Below are 25645 nucleotides of genomic sequence, written 5' to 3' on the forward strand. Positions count from 1 at the left end.
TAATCTGCTTTTTATTATTCACTTATTCATCCAGTTTGCCAAATCTTCATCTGTATTATATCTGTATTACTCGTTTTCACCAGCTGAGAATCTGGCATGCCAATTTTAATAGCAGAGATGTAGGCAGCTAATTAGACCTGCATTTGAAGAAAACTGGGAATTAGTAGCCTTTCAAAGCTGGTGTATGGTCCCCAAAGTACTCACCTAAACATGAGACAAGTACTTCTGTACTGTTCTTCCAGCAGTTCAGACACAAATCTGTTACATCATCCTGGAAAATCCCACAGAAAACAGATAAACAGAGAAGCTCTGATTCCAGTTTTTCCACATCTAAATAATGTTTTTAATACTAAATCTCTAAATACTCTCTTTAATACTACCTAAATAGTCTCTCTAGTACTCTTTAAATACTCTCTTTAATATCCAGCATAAACAAGTGTCAAACAAGACTGGATGCAAATTCATCACTGACCTGGGACATACAGTGCTGAGCTCTTAGATCATGATTGACATTCCTTCTCTGTTACCTAGTGAGTATATTTGCAAGCTATTAGGAGTATGACGTGTCAGTACAGGGCAAGAAAGAAAAAGAATGAAAAACAACTAGCAATAAATACTCCCATCGAAAAGAGTACTTCATAGCAGCATTAAGCTGAAGAGGGGATCTGCTGGGATTTTGAAGTCTCCCTGTATGTGGGGAACCTCTGCCAAAAAAGAGAAAGCTCAAGAGCCAGTGACGACCTCACAGTAACCAAGATAGATTGCCAAAGATGAACTTCTACCTGTTCCAGGCTGTAGGAGATGAAAGACAGGAATACGTGAGCTCTGATCCTGGAGCTATGTATCCAATCTCTTTCTCAAAGAATTCAAACAGAAATTATTTTATTCAACTGCCTAGCAGTCAGGCTTACTGCTCTGTATAGCCTGGAGATAAAGTAAGAACAACACAATTGTTCTAGCCTTTTGCTCATGGTATCTTATATCGTGTATTAATTGGAGCCAAAGCTAGAAGTGCTAAGCCACAACTTCATTTGCTTGTTTGTTTGCTATGTCTGTCTCATGTTTTGGCTCAATGAATGTTCAGTCATTTTTACAAGAATATCTACTCAAAAGAAAAATCAAGAGATTTCCCCATACTAAAATATTGCTTTCTGGTGAGTTCATTATGTTATTTCTCATATGATGGAACCAAAATCAAGTGTCTCCCATATTCTACGAGAATCCTAATTGGTATAGTACAGGATGAGGCAGAAGGATGCTTCCTGATCAAAAGACAGGCACAAAAAAATCACTTCCTTTAATTGTACTTTTTCATGGCCCACTGCAGTAAACATGCTCCAAGTGTCCCTACACAACTGGAAAGCAAACACAAAATGAACACAAGAATCTCTACACTGATTCCCAACAGGGTTTAGGCTTGAGCCCAGAGTTGACAAAATGTATGTGCTTAGAGGTGTGCCTTGAGGTCTAAAATAGTCTCAAGTTAAGATGTTCTTTCTGCAAATAGCAATTGTACAAAGACTGACCTGCACTCTCATCTTACTAGATCATGGGAACTCCAGAATGCCTTTCCTGTCTGCTCATGATCAAGTGGAATCACTACCAAGACAGATGAAATATGTGAAGGATGTTGCAACAGCTGAACCCATCATCACGAGAAGTGTACAACAGATTATCTGAGAACATATAAACAGTCAGAGGGAACATATAAGCAGACCAGACCAGAGATCCATCTTGCCTCATTTCTAATGACAAAACCCTGCCAACCTCCTGGTACTGCAGAGCTCCTTGTCAGCCTCTTCCCCACAGACCTCGTCCACCACCCTACACAAAGCAGGGTGAGCAGACTGCAGACAGACTGCCTCTAAAACAAACCTCAGGAATCTCCTCATGCTCCATCCACTCCATTTTCTTTCCTGTGCCCCACCACATCTTTACACAAGGGAAGATGGCAAGGAACCCCAGTAAGCTGCCCTGTAGGTGGAAACTCTTCGTGGAGCAGTGATTGTGGCCCTGTACAGTTCACAGGGTCCTTTAGAGGGTAGCTCTGGTGCACATGTGTTGAATATATCACAAATCTTTTGTAGAATCCACCAAAAACCTTTACTGAGGCCTGGTTGTGCTTTGTCATCAATCATTTTAATGACATCCCCAAGGAATAACTGGTAGTAACTGAAGTTTTCTGTTATTTTCCTTTAATGCCTGTCTGATCTTTGTCAATGCATCACATCCAAAATCTCATTGAGTATTCTTTCAGCAGCCAATAGGTGCAAAAAAAATAACTGGTACCAGAACATGAAAATGAACCGTCATAGAAAACAGTTTGCATATCAACACAAGAGCATTGTTAAATTCAGAAATGCTAACTGAAGCTTGGGACCAACCAAATCATTAAGACCAAGTGATATGCCAAGAGCTCCTCGGAAGGAGTTAAAAAACACTACCGGTTTTTTTGGATAAGCAAATAAGGGACGTTAGTAGCCTAATGCAGAGGTAAATAAAAATAAGTTTTGAGTAAGACTGAAATTTTCTGCTTAAACAAAGCAGATAAAGGGGATTGCAGTAATACCTTAAAAAAAACCCTTATGAAACATCACCTTCTGTATAGGCTGTCTGGAAGTTTAAAATAACAAAGCAACAGCTACTTTCCCCACACACACACATATTCAGGGAAGTAGAAATTTGTAGTTTTAGCAAATACATAAAGTTACATAGAAAAATACACCTGGTTACATCCCTCAGTTATTATAAAAAGAAAAAAATTTTGGTTCACCCTTTGAACACCAACATACAGTTGAAGTTCGCAAAACTTAATTGTTCTAAAATGAAAATATATCTAAAACACATTAACATTTCTTACCCTTTTATTTTTTTTAGTTCAATTAGTACAAATAATAGCCTGCCATGTGAAACAGTGACCAGCTACCTCTTGTTTCCTTTTTTGAGACAATACCAGAGTTAACCAAAATCTACAGTCTTATTACAATCATCATTACAATAGCTCTCTGACAGGCTGTCATATTAAGGTATCCCTCATGAACAGGAAACCATCTATTCTTTAATAAATATTTGACAATTTCTTGTGAATATGACTCCTACAATATTTAATACAAAGGATTTACAAAGGTTTTGTATCTTTTTTGTCAAAACTGGAGTAAAATGAAATTATTGTATGTTTTAAGAGGGAGTACAAGAAATGCTTCCCTTGTCAAAATTCCTCTGCTAATCATTATCTATTGCATGCTATACTAGTGGCTGTGGACCCTGAATAAAATTTTAGTGGAGATTACTGTGTTTAGTTATTGAAAAAGAATGTAGAATAATTCACATTCACTGAGCTCCTGAACTGTTAACTGTTCAGTCTTATTGTGAATATTGTTGCTAAACTTGTCATTTTGGTGCATGCAGCTGCTGTATTTATACTGCACATATTTATAGAAATTTAATATTCAGGTTCTGAGAGTAAGATTGTTAAAAAATTCTAATGGAAACCTCAATCACCTGGATTCTGATTTTTTTTACCAGATATACGAACATAAACATAGGAATCAAATGCCAAGTGTGCAGGTTTTTTTTATTTAAAATATATAACATGATTAACACTGTAGATACTATGAATTAATTCCAATTTCCAGGTTCATAATGTTGATTAAAGCTAATTCTTTATAAATGCATTGATATTCCTTTATTAATTTTTGATTAGTTGGAATTTCATCAGTTCAAATACATAGTATTTATGTTATAATTATATATATAGAGAGTATTATATATCATAAGTCCATATTAAGTTATCATGGCCTTATTTTGTATTATATTAAAAAATTATATTGTATTAGAAACTTATATTAGAAAGTTACCTGTCTTATTTTCAGGGGAAGGGAAGTACTTAATTAAACATTATTTTTAAATAAAGATGAATAAATAAATAATAAACCAGCTAGTCAAAAACTAACATTCAACTTCTTTTGATGCTATTGGTAACCAAAGTGCCAAAAGTCATTATAATCTTGGACTTCTAAAAAGGGAATTTTGAGTAAAAATGTTGAAAAGTTATTACTTAGCTAGATAAAAGTGTCTTTTTTAACATTTAAATTTAGAAATACACCTGGCACTTTGCCTGGATGAACCAGCAAATATTTCATTTTTACTGCAATTTTCGGTCGATTAATGAAATTCTCATCTTTAACCTTAAGACAAATCCACAGGATTTTAAAATCTGTTTTCCTGACTCATTGGCTTACTGGTGTATCAATCTGATCAATAGACGGATGAACTGGAATCTAAAGTACTTGTTTCTTCTCTGTATTTTCTTTGAATCTAAATAGCAATTTTGTTAATTATCTCAGGGATAATTTGTCTCTGTTAGTGTTGCTTTTTTTTTTCCTTCTACAAAACATCCCTGCTTTTTCCCCTCCTCTCTTGTAAGCTTGGGTAAAGACATCCCAGAAAACCATTCTGTTCACCTTTCCCACAATATACCTTTGCCATGAAATGCCCAAGATACTGCCCTTTGACTTGAAGAGAAGCTGTAAGCTGTGATTGCTTAGCTCCCTGTCCTAAGTAATATTCTTTGCAGCTGAAACCTGTCTATTTAGAAGCACAAGAGGCACATAAGCTCTGTGACACCCATTCATTACCTCCCTTGATCACCCTTTCAAGGATTAATCAGTCCACTGGTATTTGTTATTTAATATTGTATTTCTTTGGCAGTTGAGGCTTGGCCAGAATTCAGAGTAAAAACTGTGTAGAGAGTAAGAAGCTCATACTCCAATAATAAAAAAGGTTAAATGTCTTGATTATATGTTTTTCTTTTCTTTTTTTATTTTTTTCCAGTAAGTGGACCATAACCACCACAGGTGATTTATTACACTGCAGCAGACACATGTGGGATTTCCATCTCAATAGGGCTTCCGCTCCCACATTCAGGAAACTCCAAACAAATACGCAGTATCCTGTACTAACACATGCTTTCTCAGGCACAGGGAAAACCAAGAGAGCTGCAGAGCCACATTCAGGCTCCTTACACCGAGAAACTGTTGACACTCCTTTCTGAACTTTCCCCTATGTCTGATTTCACCTGGGGGAAAGCAGGCAGGCAAAAAGATGGCTGCACAGAGGAGCTGAGGGTCAGGCAGTGCAGAGAGAGGGTCCAGAGGAAATGACATACAATTCGTTGGGATTAAAAATATTAGGAAAGGTTGCAGTAAATTCAGATGAATGATAAACACCTCCCTTTGCATGGAGAAGGATTAAAATGATCTGTGATACACAAATTATATCCTGTAGCTGTGGAGACAGAGTTGCCTGCACTGAGACACATTGAGCCTCTGCTTTCCAAAGGTTATGCATGTGTTCCACTACCTAGCACACATACAGCTACAGAGGAGCTGCCTTTTTGAAAAAAGGATTTTGGGGTTCTGTTTCCTTTTAATCATAGGAAGAGCAATTGATAGCATATAGTATTAAGCGCTACTTCCTCTCCTCCTTTCTTGGCTCCTGCATAATAACTTCAGCTTGCAGTAGGGCAGCATATGGATCAACATTAAATTAAAAGGTTCAGCCAAAATAATTTCTAGAGTCAAAAGTTATATCTATGAAAATAAAGAGTGGCAGTGGAAGTGCTGACATAATTATAGCAAAGTAAGCAAACAATTCTATACTTAGAAGTATGTAAACTGATGTTTTTAAAACTACTTCCCTCCCTCTGGGAGACCAGGTTGCAGGGGTTCATATTAAACACAGAAATAGGGACTTTGGAGGCTCAGCTATCATTACTTTTGTGCAGAAACCCGAGTTTCTCTTACTTTAGTTTCATATTTACAGCACCACAGGGTTTATAGTGACACTCAAACCCAAAACAAATATATATGTATTTTTTAATCCCAAACTGAACGGAAAAACAGCATGTATAGAAACTAATAAGGTGTAGCTCAAGTCTAGTGTGAAAATGAACAAATCACAGGCAAGAATTTTTTTTCAAGCTTAGTTTCTGATGTGTTTGTGTTTTCTGATGAAAGCTGACATGTAGAACAGTTTGCTTTTTAAGAGACTGATGGAGCCCCAGGAAGACGGGTGACAGAAGCAAACAAAAACACCAGAAATATCAGATCTACCTGTCCTACTTAAAAGAAATTTTGTCAGAGGGCATGATCATATAGGGGTTTTTTTTGATTATTTTTTTAATCTTTTTGGTGAGTTTTTTAGCTTATGAGACAGTGATGGAGGAAAGAGGTTCCGTGTTCATTTTATGATTCAAATTTTGTGTTTCTTTTTTGCACTTCTTAATTAAGGAGGAAAAAATAATGGTATGTTTTATGAGTGTGGTGAGACAGAGAGACACATACTGTAGACACATGAGCGTGACTGTGAGTCTAAACTCCTGACACTAAGAAAGCAGAAAAGGTTTTAATTTGGGCCTAACTAATAATAGGAAATGAAGAAGCTGCCTTTTGTTCTGACATCCTTATAGGATGCTTCAGTAATAACTCTTCTTTAGAAAGGCTTCTCTTTCATCCCACGGAGACTTTGACACAAGGCAGAAAGATGTTATTCCTGAAAGCTCTATGTGACTTACTTGAAAATAGACAGAGGAGAGAACAAAGCTTTCTCCTTTAAACTCATAGGGGAATGTTAAGTAGCTTATTACAGATACACAGAATAGAGGGAGAAGAGTGCCTGAAAAGGCCTCTTTACCTGGCCCCAAAGGTTCAGACCCATGGCTTAAGAATTCTTTCTTCCCTCCCTAAATCACAAAAGACTGGTTTAAGATATCAGGAGAATACTGTTTTAATTAAAAAAAGTAGTAAGAATGGTGAAATATTTTCTTGAGATGCCTCTGAGCCATCCTCAGGCTTTCCTTTGCAGCATAAAAGACACATATATGATTATAAAAGGTTGAAGTTCTCAACTTTTTGTGCAATAACAAGAGTTCTGAAAGTGGGACTTAAAACATATACAACCATTTACTATTACAAGGACCAATAGTTTTGAACATAAGCAGGGAATTTTATTTATGAGTATTAATTTGAACCATACAAATACGTCCTCAGAACAACAGATCATTTAGACAGGTACCTGGTAAAGTAAATAAGAACATTACAAAAAAGATTTATTAGTCAATCGCCTGTATCAATAACAATCTCTCTATTTTTTAAGGATTATGTTGTCTGTCATCTCAGAGCTCCAGAAGGAGTTAAATAGTACTTCAAAGCAGGGAGGGAGAATTTGGAGAGGAAAAGAAAGATGAGGAAAGGAAAAAACAAATAACTCATTAAAGTGACCGTTCAAGAAGACATAAATCAGTCCACAAATACAAATGTGAGGTATAGAGGTAGTGCAAGACTTGCTTTAATCTAAATACCATGAGATTTACAGATAGTATTATTTCTCTTGGCCTCAAATGATTTTGATATAAAGCATTAGACCTATACTGGTAAGGACCTGAGTCCTCAGTGTCAGTCACTATTCCAATACAAATGCAACAGCACTTATTAACAAATCTCGTTCATATTTTACTACTATTTAATAGACTCTAATGTGTTCTTCTCCACATTTATTTAGTACTTATTTACTCTAAAAATTTTTTACATCCCCATTCAGGTCATATCATCATCCCAACTAAAGTACTGTTAAGTCCCACCAAAATTATATTCTGAAACTAATTCATTGTGCAATAGTTGCCCACAGAGTTCTAATATTGGCAACAGCCCCAGTACCTGTCTGCAACATTCCAAAGGTATTTTTGTATTCTTAGCAGTTGTCATGGATGCGGTGACAAATTTCACTTGTAGTAGAGAAGTAGCAATATATATGTTGATATAAACCAGTGATTTAAAAAAAAAATTGATAGTAAATGTGACTGTTTAAACAGGATTTGAAGGTAAGGTACATTTGATTATTTGCTACATAGGGAAGAGATTCAGACAAAACTGTCAGGAAGACTCTCCCATTGAGCCATAAGGTTCAGAAAGGACACCTTTATGTTCTAAACTTCTCAGAGTGGAGTATCATGCTGCTGGATCCCAGACTTGGTCAATGGTTTATGTCTAAAGGATTATATGTGCACAATCAATCCTTTATATCACTTAGCTAAGATTTCAAAGTATAGCATGCTATCAATTATTTTCTGAGAATCTATTGCAACAAGGAATCTTTCAGCCTCAAGGAGCAAACTTGAGAGGCATCTTTGTTCAAGGGGAGATCCTGGTGTGCAGCCTGTTGCCATGCAGGAGAGCTCAAGGGGCCCTGGGCTTTACACTGTATATAGAGTAAGATAGTTGATTTACAGTCATATTTGCATACCAGCTATGCTTTGGGATGGTGCATGCTCAGCTAGCCCTTAGACATTGAAGAAGACTTATGGTCTTTAGCTATTGAGCAAGATTCAAGACCCTTAACTATTGTTTGTTATCTGTAAGCCAGATGCAGCCATTACAACCACTACTAGTTGTTTTTGCTCAAGGAGATAAAGGGGGGCAGGAGGATCACATGGCCACACCAGTGCTACTGAATTCTCAAGCAACATACTTATGATCCAAGCTGACCCCCTCCAGGGACCCCCACCCCCAGTGATTTGCACTGTCCGGCATTAATTACCAAGAAAACACTGAATGAAATGGGAAGGAGGGGTCTCTTGGTTCAGTGAAATGTTTGGTCTAAGAATAAACACAGAAAGTTTTAAATTCTTTTTGAGTGGATGAAAGGGTTACATCCTGCTCCCTTATGTCACACATACACGCAGTATCTCCTGTTCAAAATGAATCTAGAGAATTCACACTGCTGAGCCTAAACATATTCCAAGACAAACCAAGCCATTGTAGTTGCTGAATTACAAGCAACTTGTGTTCAGAGATCCTGTGGTTGGTATGCTAAATGGATTAATTATTCCCATGGATTATATTGATCCACATGGCCTCCCTAATTTCTCTCTCTCTGAAACAAAAATATTATATATACTCCTACTTTAGAAGGATATAATGTTGGCTAAATTTATTAAGATAATTATTAATATTCTCTTTAGAAAGAAGAGGTTCAACTTTTCTATAATGTGAAAATATCTTTCTTTAAAACTTTAATTAATCTGACAAAAGAATTTTGACTTTTCAGATCCAAGATGCATTGTGTGCTTGCTGTCTATATCCTGACGTAGGTTTGTCACTGATAATAACCTCTTACCTGACCTCTACTCTGAAATCCCTCTACCACCCTCACACAAAACTTTTACAAACAAGTTACATGGCTTTTGAGCCCAGGATGTCTCATGGCTTTGTATGGATCATGCCAAGTTTTTCTTTAAGGCAGTTTTTAATCTATTTCTTTTATAGCAGAAGTAGAGCTGAGACCAAAGTATTAAATTTATTTTCCTCTCCAGTGTCATTTCACAATTGCCCAGGTTTCTGTTTTCTGTTTATAGAGCTTATTCTCTGAGCTCCAGTGCCCTGGAGGCCATCTGTGGGTTCACAGACAGCTGGTTAATCATTCCATTCAGCCAGCTCAGTTTTAATGGTCCTCGCTTCACCATATCTAAGGATCTGCCTCGGTGCAGCGTTACCTTGCCAAAGGAACGTAGCCATGTTGTCATGTTAGTTCAGCAAATGCAACTGTGGGAAACTGCACTCTTCAGCAGCAGCAGCAGTATGAAAGTATATTGAAAAGCCTGGCAGAGCCAAGGTTTAAATGTAAAGCCACACAGCGATTTTAAAAACCTCAGGATATCTGTACAATGGCGAGCCCTTGTCTTCATCCCTCTTTGGTAAGGAGTTCAGACCCAATCTTCAACTCACAGCTAATTGTTGTGCATGGGAGGCCCTCTCAAAGGGTTAGCTAGTTGTTTTGCACAACAGGCAGGTTACAGACAGCATCAAAGGGCCAGCCCATTAAAAAAAAAAAAATTGTGTAAAGAAAAGGCACTTAACCCCTGAAACAGGCCACTCTGCTGAGACTTGGCACCAGGAAAAGTACCCCTAATGTCATATTCTGATAGTCTGAAGGGGGAACACAGGCTTAGAGAGAAAATTGTAGCAAAATCAAACCAAAAACTGAAACTGCAGCTCAGTAAGCAGCCAATGCCCTAAATCATTTCCATAAGGTAAACTATGGGAAAACATTATAAGCTGTACAATAAAGAAACTCAATGCAACCAGTAGAGAACAAACTCTATTCAGCCCAGCCTACAGCTTTACTTCTCTCCGATCCTCAGCAAGCTGTTTACTCAGCCATCAATCTGAGACTGCTCTGCACAGGTAGATAGTATTCCTCTCTAGGCTGCAAAATTTGACCCTTTTTCAGCTGCAGGTTAGTTCCAGAGGATTGCTCCCTGATGTTATCCGAACTCCTAAAATAATGCTAGTAACAGATTGCTGGTTTTAGCATGTTCTCTCCATTCCTCCAGTGATGCTAATGGTTTTCTTCCTAGTGAAATCTGAAATTCCTTCTGAAGTGCATGCAGGCCAGCAGTCTAACTAGCAGCAGTGAGAAAAAGCCAATGCTTAAAAATTAGAGGGACAATAATAAAAGTAAACCTTTATCCTGTCTAGCAAAACATACTAAGAATTTTTAAAAAGGACAACAAATACTCTGCTCTGCCTTCTTCTGCCAGAAAGAGGCCTTTTTGTTTCCTGAAAAAAGTATGCAGCAGGGAAAGAAAACCAAAAAAACAATAATCACAATTAGTCTTTAAAGAAACAATAGTAAACTAATGTATGTATACAACAAAACAGGTCACAGCACTCCAATCTCTTGGGCATATCTGGAAAGCAAGAAAACATCCACACAAGACACCTCTCCTTTCCACTGTACACTAAGGATTAGCCATGGGGGTGACAAGGACAGCTCATAAAGCTGTAATAATGTCATTACACCAACTTTAAGTTCTCAGATTTTCTTCTCCTTGGAGGCATGCCAGTGCACTCAGTGTAGAAGATGGATAGTAAAACACAAAATCACAAAATAATCAAGATAGGAAAAGACCTTCAAGATCATATATTCCAACTGTCAACTCAGCACCACCATAATCATCCCTAAACCACACAACTTGAGTAACTCTTGAGTAACAGTATTTGGACACACATATCATCAGTACTGCAGTATTCCTGACGATGGTTTGACTATCATGATGACCATCAGCCTGTCAAAGACAAATCACTTTCTGCCTTCCCTCATGTCCATTTTGACATAATTATTTTTATGTTAATTTGATATTAATCCTGATTTTGATTTGGAATCCTGTTCTATAATTAGCTTCACCTAGGTATATACAGATTAAAGTTTCATTTACTTAAAATAGACCAAATTTTACATTCCTAGGAATACAAATCTAGTAATTGTTCTGTGAATTGAATTCCCTTTACAGTACTGAATCCATTAGGAGGTGCATAAGAGTTGTACCACTTAGAAGTCGGTAGCAAAGCCATGGAAATCTCATACTTAAAATTTGGTAATTGTAAACATATTTCAATGCTTCTTTCATCTCTGTCTGGCAGTGATCTGAGGTCAAGGAAAATCTGTGTGCAACAAATACCAGCTTCTTGCATGAGGAAAGAGATGGCCCATAATATCTCAGTTAACTTGAACATTATCTTTGGATCATCTTTCCTGTACTAGTTTATACTGCATTTTTTTCTCTCTCAGTGAATAATAACTGAGAACAAAAAATGAGGAAAAAATACACTGAAAATTGCCAAGTAGGATCCTTCTTTGACATCAATCACTGGTTACCAGTGATTGAAAATATTGTTGTTTCTTGGATCTGATCTATTATGAATTGAAGGTATTACTTTGAACACTTGGTTGGAAAAATGAATGCAGTAGACAAAGCTAGCAGATACTAGCTATATAATCTGTACTCTGCTTTCAAGTACATAGGTGACTGCAGATCACCATCAAGATAAATCAGAGAAAGACTGGGCTGTTCAATAGAAAAATGCTTATTTTTTTACTTGGAGTAAGGCCAATTTTGCAACTGAACCCTCTGGAACAGCACACCGGAACCTCCTCTTCCTCTCAGTTCTACTATTTGCAATTTTTTTGTTTTAACACTCTGGTAACTTGTTTTGGTATCCCTTTCCATGCAAAATAAACCTTGCTTTAAATTAACAAGAATGAAGTCTAAAGTTGAAAATGCATTATATATTTTTGGATACAGCATCAAACACCAAGGGACACAGTCTGCAAAATGTTGATGTAGCAACTGTGTGAAAGACCATAACATTATTGTGATGTATAGGAGTCAGCAAAGCGATTGACCGGCTACTACTAGAGGTCTCTATTAGGCAACTAAAATACTGTGAAGGAATCATGGATTTCATGTCACAGAATGTCACTAAGAGCAGGAAAGTTTTGCTAAGTAGCTTTATTTTTTGTTGTATTTGTAGAGATCTTTTCTTGGTATATATTCTTTGTTCTCTGCTATTTAACATCATTATCAGACTCCTGGAAGGCAGGGACCTGGATATGGTGATATTCTGGAGACACGAACATTTCATTTCCACTTTTAGTTCACTTCAGCAAGGCCAAATGTAAAGTCAGACATGGTAACAGCAAAAATCCTCCATTCTCCTATAGTCTGTTCTGTCAGATAGTGACACTAAAAGATTAAAGAGCTACAGCGACTAATAGGCTGCATGTGAGCTTTTAATATGATGCTCCATCCAATGGAATAGCACAACCCTTTAGATGTAAAAGTAGGTGAATACCAAATAAGAGCACACCTACCTAACATAAGTTTGATTGCTATCGTGTCTAGTCTTATATCCTCAGATCAAGAAAAATGTTGAAAAGGAGTTACCAAAGGAGCAGAGAATGACTGGAGGATGAAAAATATGTACAGACCAAAAGTCTCCAAGCGCTAAGTGTATTTATCTCAAAGAGAAGCGAAGCCGTGCGTTGATCACAACCTGTACATGGATACACAGAGAACAGAGCACCTCACTCTAGCAGATGTAGGTTAACACACTTCAATGGCTAGAAAGTAAAACCAGACAATTTCAACCTAGAAAGCGGATAACATCTGAAAGTAATTAATGACGAGGTTTCTAAGAATTGTGGAAAGGCTTTTATTCAATACCAGTCATTGTTTTTTTCAAAAGGTGTGCTCTAGTTCAAATGCAGCTTTCTAGGTTTCGACAGAAATGAATACTGTTAGGTCCTACAGTTTTGTTATGAAAAAGATTAGATTAGATAATCACAGTGGGTTTTGGAAGCCTTTAAACGTATTAAACCTACCATGAAGAGTTTAAGATTATTTATGACAGGATAGCATAGACAGCATGGAATAGGATGAACAATACAGAAACTTTTCTTTAGGAAAGAGAAATTACTTTAGTGAACTACAGAAATAGTTTGTGTCATCATTAACAATCAGAACAGATATAGGGCAGATAACCTCCATCATTAAGGGCACATGTCTATGAAATATTCCTGGAAGGGGATTGTTCTTATTAAAATAGTTATCTACTGGACTCGTACAATGAGGTTCAACATTTTAATGTGCAGCCAGTGTATTATCATGCTCTGCTGCTGAAAAGTGCTGGTGTGCACAGTAATGTCAATAGGTAACCAACCACGATACAGGAGCTGCCCTCACCCATCTTAGTATAAGAATCCGCACGGATGGCTCTAACCAGCGTTTTCTGTTCCTTAATGTATGTCAGCTTTTCAGTGTAATAAGACACATTAATCAGTTGAAGACATCTATGAAATTTCTGACTTTTAGAACACAAAAATTAAATCCTGGTAAATAGAGTCAAGACTGTAGCATTTGCAACCCACTCCTCTCAAATTCAGTTTTTACAGAACTCAAAAAGGACAACTGTATTGCCCACACCCCAGTACTCTGCATCAGTCTTATCTGAACTCCAAGTCAGAACAACACTGTGTAAGCAATACAAACTAAATAGTATCAAAATCATAAATCTAAGTGAAGCCATCAATTGAGAAATATGAAGGATGTTAGACGTGAATTCCTACAGAACCCTAAAAGTTGAGTTCCCAAAGGACTAAGTACAAGCTCCCTAAAATCTTCCATTCTGACTGCTCAAGAGGAGTACAATGATAAAGAATTTTTTATCAAGAAGCCTTGCTATGAAGTAATGAAAGCTATGCTCTTTTTCCTCCTTAGCTCCTCTTTCTCCCTTCCTAAGAATATTGACAATTTTCATAAACATTTTTAAATAAGTCAAAAGAAACTTCTTCCCTCTGGAAACGGGAAATTAAGTATTTTATTTGTGGTGTGACTTGAAATGTTCTCTCATTTTATTAAATAAATGTAAAAAATATGTACATCATCTTATGGGATCTGCAGTCTCTGTGTCCATTTATTCCTATCATCCAGACTCTATCAAAAGCTGTAAGCAAGCAAAGAAAGAGGAAAGTACAGGAAAAAAAGAATTGACCAGCAGTCCCCCTATCATTTAACAGCATCTACCCTAGAATACATTTGATATAGAATCCTGGTTGAGAATGTCTATAGATGTATCATTCTTACATATTTTGTCTTTCTCAGAAAGTAGATAAAAACCTGACATATAACTTGATTTTTAGGTCTACGGTTACTTTTTGGTGTCCCTTCCAACAGTTAATGAGAAGAACTTTGTTCGTAAATGTTATAAATAATGTAAACAAGAGCTCATTCGTATTTCTTACCTTATCTGTATTGGGATTAGAAGCATATTCCATTACTATTAGCAGCTACTGTTTACAGAGACATTTGCCTGCATTCAGTACAAGTTTAAAACAAGTTTTGATGTTTATCTCTACTCAGTCCATCATCAATCAACTTCAAAGGCACTTTGCTAGACTAGAGACAAAGCTATAAACCCTTTCTTGCATGCCCGTGTCCTCTAGATAGTTACCTAGCCTTCAATTAAATATCAAGGCCGTGTAATTTAAGCTTGTAATAGATTTCTGAACAACTGAATAAGTTTCAATCTTTTTTTCATTTCAATTTTGCATACTCATCTTCCTGAATGAATAGTCCATGCCCAAGTATGGAGGAAAGAAAAAAATACATGAAGAAAAATCTAAACCTGAAATTTAGGAGATTAAGGAAATGCTTAGGCTTCACCTAGGCAAAACACAAAACATCTGCTAAAATCGTTGCATCTTCAGTAGCACACACACATGGACTCCATACTACCATGAATCTTTTTCTTAGTACCTGTGGCCACTCAGATGAGTTTCACTCCCCAGTTTTATTCTTCAGAACCAACTCCCGCAAGGATATTAATTGTAAAATCTGTAAACTCTTTCGTGAACTGGATTTTAAAACCTGTTCTTATTTTCCTGCAAGAGTATCTTTAAACTAGGTCACTTACTGCATGCTGTTCTCTGTGCAATCCAATGAACAAATTTTGACACAGCTGATGGAAAAGAATGGGAAAAGGATAAAAACACTGGAGGTAAAGGAGATAGAGTCCTGTTTAAGCTGACATTGCTACTGGGAAAAAAAACCAAACAAACAACAAAAAAACAAACAAAATATTTTAAAAAATGGTACCTGCAACCACCCTTTCCCACTCATTTGTTAAGACATCTTTCTCTTTTTTCCCCTTTCTCTTCTGAGACAAGCAGGAAAAGGAGGATTTTACTCCCATTTACCAGATCAAAAATCTCAGACAATGAGAGAGAAGAGAATTCCAGACCACACCATAAAATTTGGAGTGATAATATTTTGCACTACCAACACTTAAGGAGACTGCAGAATATAATTATTTTTATTTAAGGACAGACCAGATTAGAGTCACTTGTATCTGTGGAAATTGAGTTGTGCCTCCTGAGAATTACCTTTCCTCTTCAGAGGAAGACAATTTCTGACACACTATGTTTGCCTCCTTCTTACACTCATTTAGCTAGCTATCAGGGGCAGATGCAAAACTAGTGACTGGTCCTCTCAATCTCTTTACATGTGAGACATGACCAGAGTAGGACTGGAACTTTGCGCACAGGAATTTTTTTTGCATTCTCTGAGTGTTCAAAGGACAGCCAGAAGGAGCCTAGACTTTATTCTCAACGCCTTAATTGCAATCACTACTAAGACCTGACATAGGTATTCCCACAGACTATTATGCCATTGGAAAGAAATTAATTATTTGAGTTTTGGTACAAAACTCTACTGTATACTCTAGATTTAAATAGCATTCATAAAAAATGTACAGACTAAAACCACTTTGCCACTAAGTAGTGATGTAGAACATAATGTTAATTAAAATGCATTTGGAGGAATTTAAATGCAAATTAAATTATAACATTTTTGCAGAATCACCATTTTTCATTCCATCTAACAGTAACCAGGATGATGCAAACACTATGCCTTGAAGGTTTAAGATTAAATTTAAATATCTGCTGAGAGCTAAAACTGCAAAGTTTGGAGTTTTACCAGATGACTCAGTAGAGCTTACAACAGTGTACTTGCTTTCTGGAATTCCTAGAGCAACCAGGCTTGGTTTTGTTACGTAACAAGCAGATAGCAAGCATTTGTTTCAAAATGTTTTTTTAACTCAGGGAGGAGGTACTGCATACCTTTGCAACAAATTTTGTATTTCTAATAACAGAAATGTTATCTATCAAAAAGAAGTTTTTTGAACCTCTTTAATTTTTTCTTAAAATTTAACCTCATGTTGTTACATGGAAATAACAAAAAATATGCCACCTAATCCTTTTCCTTAATTTTTCTTAGAATCTCATTCCAAAAGAATTGAAAGACTTGATAAACATGTAGTGGAATACAAGTACTTTGAATACAGTATTTTCAGTTTGTATCTCATCCATGTCAAATAGGGAAGAGTCAGCAACTCATGTGGCTATCAGATTGGTGCTTCAGTAAGATGTATGTAAGTACAGAGCACTTAACTTACTTTCCAAAGGCCAAACATATGCAGGTCCAGAAACATTGCTGCCACATCTGATACTAATTGGCTATACAGTGGGTACCTCTCACAACAGGGAGCTAAAGAAATGACAAGTTAAGGAGGCAGAACAAACCTGTCATTATTTGAGATGAAGGTATAAGCATGGCACCTTGGTGATACAAACAATGTCACTGCCCTGATTCTGTAGACAAAAGGTCTTCACAGTTGTCAATATAGGAGCATTCACAGACACACCTACTCATTAAAACTAAACAAAAATATCACTTTTTGAGCAAACCCACAGATTTTTCAAAGGGACCAATTAATGAGAAAATGATGCTTTTACGTTATAGGAAAAAGTGATTTGTCATGACTTTTACATTCTTATTCAAGTAGTTTTGCAACGCAGAAGTGAGACACTTCTTATTGAAAGTACTCACTGATAGGCCAGTAATTTGTGTTGATCTTTTTTTCATTCTGTATCTCTTCTCTCTTAACTGGCAAAAGAAAATGCTTGCATTGTAACTTTCTATGCTTTTTTTTTTTTTAACTAGCTTTCTAAGTTGGCAGCTATGCATTTTTTTTACAATGTTTCCATTAATAGTCACTGCAAACATATTTTCAGAGATAGAAAAATACAACTTGATTCATGTATTTCTGCAACATCTAGAATAATTTTGTGGATTCATTTCCCTTTTTTTCCTTACCCATAACTCAACAGGAGGATATCTCAGCTTTGTCAAATTGTGGAACTGTGTAGCCTTTCGTTAGATCTATTGAGTCCTTACACACTAAAATTCCCGGTTATAAATTTGAAACATTGTCTGAAATAAAGAATCTCACTTCCTTCTATAACCAGAGTGCATTTGATTAAAAAATAAATTCATTTCATTCATTTAAAAGATTCCGTAAGTTAATATGTTGCAGAGCATTATACAACAGTAAAGATATTTCAGAATAAGAAATTATTTTGACCATCATCAATACTCAGTTAACGCTCCTGGAGGTATGTTGGTAAGTGGTATGCTAAATTATTTTGCACTAATTGTTTCAGGATAACTGGCCACCTGGTCATTTTCTCTCTTGCAGAAAATATATTTGCTCTTCATTGTTTTGTTCTGTATAAAAATTTATGAAGTCACCATCCAGATTGAAAAATAAATGCTTTGTGGAAACATCTAAGAAAACATAAACAAATTCAGGTGACATTTCAAATTAAGTAAAGGTGACTTTTTAGATGATTGCACAAGGATGGAATAGAAATCTATATAGGTGAAAAACAGAGGAAAAAGAAGATAATATTTGAAGAAGGTTCATTAACACATTTAGGAAAACAAGTTTAACTTAGTTTCACAGAAAAGCTGAATACAAGTAAAAGCAAGTGTCCCAATATATTTTTGCCCCTGCTTTAATGTGCTGAGTCTTCCAACATTTTGCAGCCTAGAAGTAGGTTAACTACTTTGAGTTCCATAAATGCTACTGAGTATTTCAGTTATGTTTTCATATAATTAACATAAACTTGATATATGTTAGTAATTAAAAAAAGAATTTAAAAAAACAAGAACAGAAAAACCCACCATAACAGACAATCTTAGGCAGCACTAAAACTGCTGATTTGCAGTTTGCTCCTAAGGATACATAAGCTTATTCTTACATACCCTCAGAGGAGCAAGTTTAGGATGATTCAATAAATCCACCATTTAGAATCTATAAAAGGAAACCATTAGCAATTAATGTTAATGTCTAAATGGAGTTAGATGTACTGTACGGTTTCATAAGTGATATGCAAAAAAACTTTACTCCTTAGGGAAAAGAGACTAGTATTATTCAAATAATTAATTTCAATCCTTCACATTCCTGCTAATACTGGTCTAAAAACTTAGCTGCTATTTTGGCATCCAATTGAAATACCACATTCTTCAGCCCTCTCTACGTGTTGACAGATTCATAATCTAGACTTGTTCACATAAATTATTTCTCACATTGCATTTCTATATTTGTACTCATTCAAGGACCTTAAAAGATTTGTTTTCCAGCCTTCCTTCTTCTTGATCTAAAATCTTTTATCTTTTTATATCCTAACATTTCTAGGAATATATAATGTTATTTGAACTTGGGAAACTCTCTATGCCATTTTCAAACCTAAATCCTTTTGTACATCAGTATTGCCATTTTGACTCGGGTCTAAACATATTTGTAAGCTTCAATACTGTCTTTCTGTCCAGGCAAGTCAACGGATTGAAGTGCTTGATCATTTCCACTGAAAACACCCTATGTCCTATTTCATGTAATCCAGAGTGTTAGAGAAAACTAGAAACATGAAACAAACTATTCAAGAGAGAAAACGCCCCAGCACAACAGTTTCCATTATAAAGGCTGAAGCACTGCCCTAGAATGGATGTAAATAGGCCCCACGATTTCAGTTAAAGCTGCACATACACTTAATCTGATATGTTACTAATAAATATTTTTTTTAAAATTCCTAGTAAAATTCATATCCTTCTAAACCTCTCCTATACACTCACAGGCACATTCATACATGTCTATAACATTCTTTACTGTGAGAGCAGTGAGACACTGGCACGTGTTGCCCCAGGGAAGCCGTGGATGCCCCACCCCTGGGAGGGTTCAAGGTTAGTTGGACGGGCTTTGAACAACCTAGATGGTTGGAAGTTGTCCCTGCCCATGGCATGGGGGTTGGAATTAGATGATCTTTAAGGTCCCTTCCAGCACAAAGCATTCTATGATTCTATCATATACTAGAAATAACGCAAAGAAATACATATGCATATTTATCTACATCACAGAGTAAATATTAACAAATATTTTTCCCTCAACAAAGTCAGTCTCCTTCAGCTTTCTTGTCTAATGATTCAGAAATACCAGTGTTACCACTCATAGTCAAAAAACTATTTGCATGTTTCAAGAGTCTCATGTTTGTCTTGGAGTTCCATTTCTGGTTATTTGTTCATCATTTTTTATGTTTTAATTACTAGTTTTTAGGTGTCCATTCCACGAGAAGAAAGTGTGATATGCATCCAACAACAAAGTATGACTGAACAATAGATAAAATAAGCACTGAATATTTTGGAAAAAAATGAGGAGTGAGAATTAATAGCATATACTACTAGGCAAGAATTAATAAATGCTTAATTAAATTTCAGAACACATGACTGGACAAGAAATACTACGGTAATCTTTTTATTATTATTGTAATCTTTTTATTATTATTATTTTTAACAAATGCTCTTCAAGTTATTCATTCATTATCTTATAAGGGTGTCATACAAAACCTCAGTCAAACGGGATGTCTTCGATGACTTTAAACAGGCTTTAGATCAATTTGTGAGACTACATAAGGGCTGCTTAAAATCATTACAGCGTTGCTGCTGGAAATACAGCACAGGCCTTAGTGATCCCACTTAAGATTTAGTGTGTTGTTTGGTTGGAGTTTTTTCCAGCAAATGAGTGCTCTAAATTGGTGACTGTAACACAGCCTGATCACACTTGCCCAATGTAGTCAAGTTAGGAACTAGTTACCTGAACCATTTCCAGAAAGTCATTTGAAGGAAGTAGTTCAATTCAACTAAGATTGGAAACAACTTCTGGACTTGGGCCATCTCTGCCCACTGATGTTGGAAACAGCCTAAAGCAATTAAATCCTTAAGCATCTCCACCCAATGATGAAGTTCAGGTGAGACGTATTTGTGAATTGTTTGTCTTTACCACAGCAGCCCTAAATAAAAGAGTACATAATTCTTTAAAACTAATATTTCATTAATTAAATAACTGCAATAAGAGCGAAAATGGAAAATATGTTGCAAAAGTTAGAAATTATAATTTCTTTTCAAGAACCAAAATAAAGTAAAAGTTTAATGTATTTCATTATTTTCCATGAATCTATGATTCCATAAATATGAGTCCAATGACTCATATGAAGACTAGATCGTAAATTAGCAACATCAACTCAGGAGAATGGATAACAGAGAATACAATGCCTCAGTTCCATGGGCCACAGTGCTCCAAAGTAAACAAACCATTAGGATGCATGCAGAATGAAAAAGATTGCACTGCAGAAAACGTGCCACAGATTTATTTGTGAAACCATGCTCATTTCGTTCACTTTGTGAATTGAGGAACCACATGTGGTGGTGACAAAAATTATTATAGTCTCCATTCAATTCTAATCTGTAGGGTGAACAGGAAGACCAGGACATGTTAGTACAGTGAGAAGGAAAATGAATGTCAGGAAAATAAGGGAAATAAGAAGAAAATGCCAGACAAAAGTTGGGATATTTTTCTCTCCATAAATTTAGAAAGATTTAGGAACAGCCAAAGAAAAATCACAAGACAGAAACTACTTCTAATTAAGGAGGAGAGATGTAAACCCTTACATTTCAGCCATGCAAAGACTTCGCTCTATTGTGAACTTTTAAAAAAATGTTGCTAGCAAGCATTATCTTACTGTTCTCTGAAATAGCTGTTGCTTGTTGTTCACAAGATACAGTAAGTGGAGTGCTGCTGTTGCTTTATACCAAAAATGAAGAAATGAGGCTGCACACACCATGATTCAGGATTCCGCACAGAGCTCTCTCTGCATTCCCCTTTTATTAACCTCTTCAGGTAAACAGCATCTGGTGTTGCCATTCACTAACCTAGGACTTTTTGCAGACTCAGTGTTTTGATTCACACACTCCTCAGCTCCAAGGCCAAAATACTCCCTTTTTATTCTAATTAACTGAATGCAGGTGCTGCTGGCTTAACTTATTCTCACAGCTTTATATCTATTTTTTCAGACATGTTCTGGGAACCTGAATGAAGAATGCTTTTGCTTAAAAATATTGAGTATCAACTTAAACTATTGCAAAGCTATGCATTCAGACTTTTGACTAGTTTTCTTTTCCAGATCATCAGCATCAAGTTGCCATGCATCCTACCTTTAATCTAGCATATATGTATGGAAGAAGAAGGTGAGTAGTTATCATGTCTCACAGTGAAGAGGAACAAGGTGTATTCATATGAAGGCTACTGTTTCAATAGCTTTCATTCTTGCTCTCCAAAAAATTTATCTTTTGAGGTCCAACCTTCTGTACTTTCTCCTTAGTTTTATTATGAGATGTATTATCTACAGTTTTGATTTGTTCCCTCAGGTCCAAAAGAGCTTGTGCTGTCTTCACACCAGTTAAGCAGAAGCTCAGAGATGTGGGGGTATATAATTTCAGACATTTTCTGACCTTAGCAAATGAAATGGCAACTGCAAGTAAATATTTCAGATACAAAAGCCACATTCTACAATGTGTTTGAGAACAGAGCAGTTAATTTTCTGTTCTGGGGGGAAAAAAAAAAGAAAATAAAAAAGAGTACCGGAGCATACACACAAAAAAAAATTAGGTCAAGAAACAAGCAAAACTCTTGAGCTTTGTGACACCATCAGCACTGGACCACTTTCATGAGGAGTTCATGAAGCCTGCAGTAACTCAGACATTAGTAGCACCTTAGTTCACCTTCTGCATACCAATGAATAGGATTAAAATTTTAGCAATAACATTTGTATAGTATAGGCTTTTGACTGCTGACAACAATTTAGTTTAATATTAATGCTTCTTTTTCAATACTACCTGACTTCTTTCAAAAATAACTATAACTTAATTCAAAGATCACCATCCTGAGAGAAAACATTTTGCAAGAAGTATACAAACTCCAAAATTGCTAGTTAGGTTAAAGTAGAATTACAGTACAACTGAGTATACCCAGAAGAATGAAATGCTACCTCAAATATCCTAGTAGGGAAAATAATTAGTCCTTTAAAGTTATCCAAATTAATCAAGAATAATAGGAGAGAGAATACATCAGATTCTCCTTCCTCTCTTCTTTAATTGCCTTCATTTTATATGCAGATACAAATTAGCCTTAGATCACACTTGTAAAGTATTAAAACTCCAGTGGGATTGTCATTGGGCTAACTTGTATTCAGAAATGGATTGTACATTGGATGCATCTTTTTAGACATGAAAACCAAAATTATTTTATTTGAGGACTTAAAAGTATGTTTGTATTTATTTCTTAGCATTTGGAGCAAGTTTCTACACCTCTCTGGGAATCTGAAGACAAAGGTGTTTTTACACCAAAAGACCCCAGAACCTCATTATGTAATCCAGATAACCTCCTTCAAGTACTAGAGAGAAGTTTTGTTTTTTAGTATTTCTGTTGTCATTATAAGCCAGAATACTGCCACGGACCAACTGTACAAACAACGCTATGACATTATCTACGTGGTGGAATCACACCTTCTGAAATTTAAAAACCAGAAAAATACTGAGGACACGATAACAATAGAGACAGGTATAATTGGATATGTTAGAAATTGTAGTGGATGCAGTGATCATGACTGATTGCCAGGATAGCTATTTTTCTATTTGCCTGTGCTTGGCACTTCTAAATACACTCAGCCTTGAATATCCCAACTGTGGAACATGCATGGCTATACTAAAGCCACATGAGATTGAATTAATAGTGTTCTTGTAATTCACACTTCCAGGAGTGCTTTTTTCCATCAGGGTAAGCCACAGTGTTAATGCCATGTATTTGTACTTGTATTTCAATGCAGAAAATGAAAACACCTTGGTTTGTACTATTTCATTTTGGCTCTGATTCAACAAAGCACTTAAATATGAGCCTAACTTTGAAGCATGAGGAGTCTTGCTGATTATAATGAAACTACTCGTGTGTTTAAGGTTAAGTATGTGCTTAAGTGTTTTGCTGTATTAGGACCTCAGATATAACTGAGTTATTGGGGAATGTGTAGGTGGGAGTGAAAGAGAGAAAATGCAGAATTTTTTCATATTTTGAGCTGTAATGTGTGAAACTTTATCTATTATTATTGCCTGAGATGAAATATATATATGAAATAAAGGAAAAGGTGAGAATGTTTTTATTCTACATCTCAGAATTCCCAATAATTGTGTGATTGGGAGATCAATTTTACAGACAGTATCTTCCTGTTTAAAAAAAGCCAGAAACGCAGTATTTTTTACATAAGGATTATTATTTCTGTTTGATTTATCAATAATGCTCTTGCTGTATTTATGGTAGAAATAATGAATGGATCTTCTGTCTGCCATGAATTATACTGCCTTGTGCACAGCTAGCCTGGTGGGCTTTAATGATGTCTCAGACAAATGAAACATAATAAAGTTTGTTAAGAAGAGCCATTTCCAGTGTAACACAACTAAAGATCAGTTTCTGAGCAAAACTTTTATGCAGACTATTACTTCAAAAAAAGATAAAAGAAAGGTGCTTCTAATTTCTCCCTATATCAGAAGAACCATTGATAAAGGTTTGGAGAAGCTCTGGTGGTTGAGATCTCATTTCATTGCTCTACAGCCCACCAGTGACTGCTGTCTGCCCTTTTGTGCACTGCATAGTATCCAGGCCATATGCTGGATCCCTCATGAGATGATCCCACCATGAGATGAATCCTTCTTTAAATGGAAGGAATATGCCACAATTTTTGTCAGACAAGAGGTAACCTTCAAAGGACCTTACTGTTAATTTCAGAGCCATTTTCTTTCTGAAAATTTCATGATGGAGAAATAACTGGGCTACACTTATGTCTTTAGACTAAAGGATTTCCCAGTCTCACTTTGCATTTTGTCTGGCCATTTGGAGTGGTTACGCCTGTCATCTCATCACTAAATCCAGTAATGAAAATGGACCTTTTAATGAGTTACATACAATGCATAATTGCTGTAAAACTCTAACATCCTTTATGCAAATGATTCTTTGGAGATCATTAATTAGATTTTGAGGAATATTAATTTCTCCAAAGCCAAAAAAAAAAATATTACTGTGGGGAAATGGGATTGAATCAGTTTTAACTATGATAAAATTACACTCTGTGACAATTAATCAAGTGGAGCACAAGAGAGCCTCGTTTAAAATGAAAAGTATACTGTTAATACCACTTTCCATGGTTACAACTAATGAGTATGCACAAATAGTACTTTAAGAAGAATATAAGTTATCTGTGCTTCAGAATATTTCCTGCTTGCACTTTGATGTGAAAGTAGCACAGATACTGATAGTTCAGAGGTACTCTTGTGACAACATAATTCCAGGAACATATTTCTAAAATATACAAATTTTAATCAGTGCCCCAAGAGTGCATCTATTTGTATCAGAGGGCAGCTACAAAACAGCTTGAGTTCATGCTATTAAAAACAAAAGAAAGAAAATAAAACCAAGTGATTCTACCCTAAAAAACTGTCATCAAGATACTTTAGTACAAACAGAGTTGCCCCTGGAGCATCATAGAAACTTGTTATAAAGCATCAAAACAATGCTACAAAGTTAATTTTATTAAAACGAACAATGCCACCTTCTCCATCATTCTCACACTAAATGAAGCACTGAGGAAGAGAACAGTTGATCTGACTCGCAAGATTATAAACAGATTGTTTTCTGAATATTTAAAGGACACTGCAATGGAAACAAAGCAAAGTAAAACAAACAAACAAACAAACAGAACCAGCAAAAAAAATCACAAACAATTGTGTTGCATTGCCACTAAGTGAAGCCTTATTTTCTGGAAAGCTGAGGGAAACAATTTGTTTACATGCAATACAGAGCCAAATACTGACCCTGTGATACACTCGCATAAATCCAGTCTATCTTTTGTGGATTCTTTTAGAGTTGCCCCATCTTACAGTTATTGTAACTGAGATGAAAATTTGAGAATTACTAACATACTGACTCTTCATTTCCCATTGAATTCTGCAAAGCCTTGCCTTTGTTCCGTGCTG

Source organism: Manacus candei, unplaced genomic scaffold (genome assembly GCF_025592945.1).
Source record: "Manacus candei isolate 608988 ecotype Guabito, Panama unplaced genomic scaffold, ASM2559294v1 h1tg000028l, whole genome shotgun sequence".
In the NCBI taxonomy this organism is placed as follows: Eukaryota; Metazoa; Chordata; class Aves; order Passeriformes; family Pipridae; genus Manacus; species Manacus candei.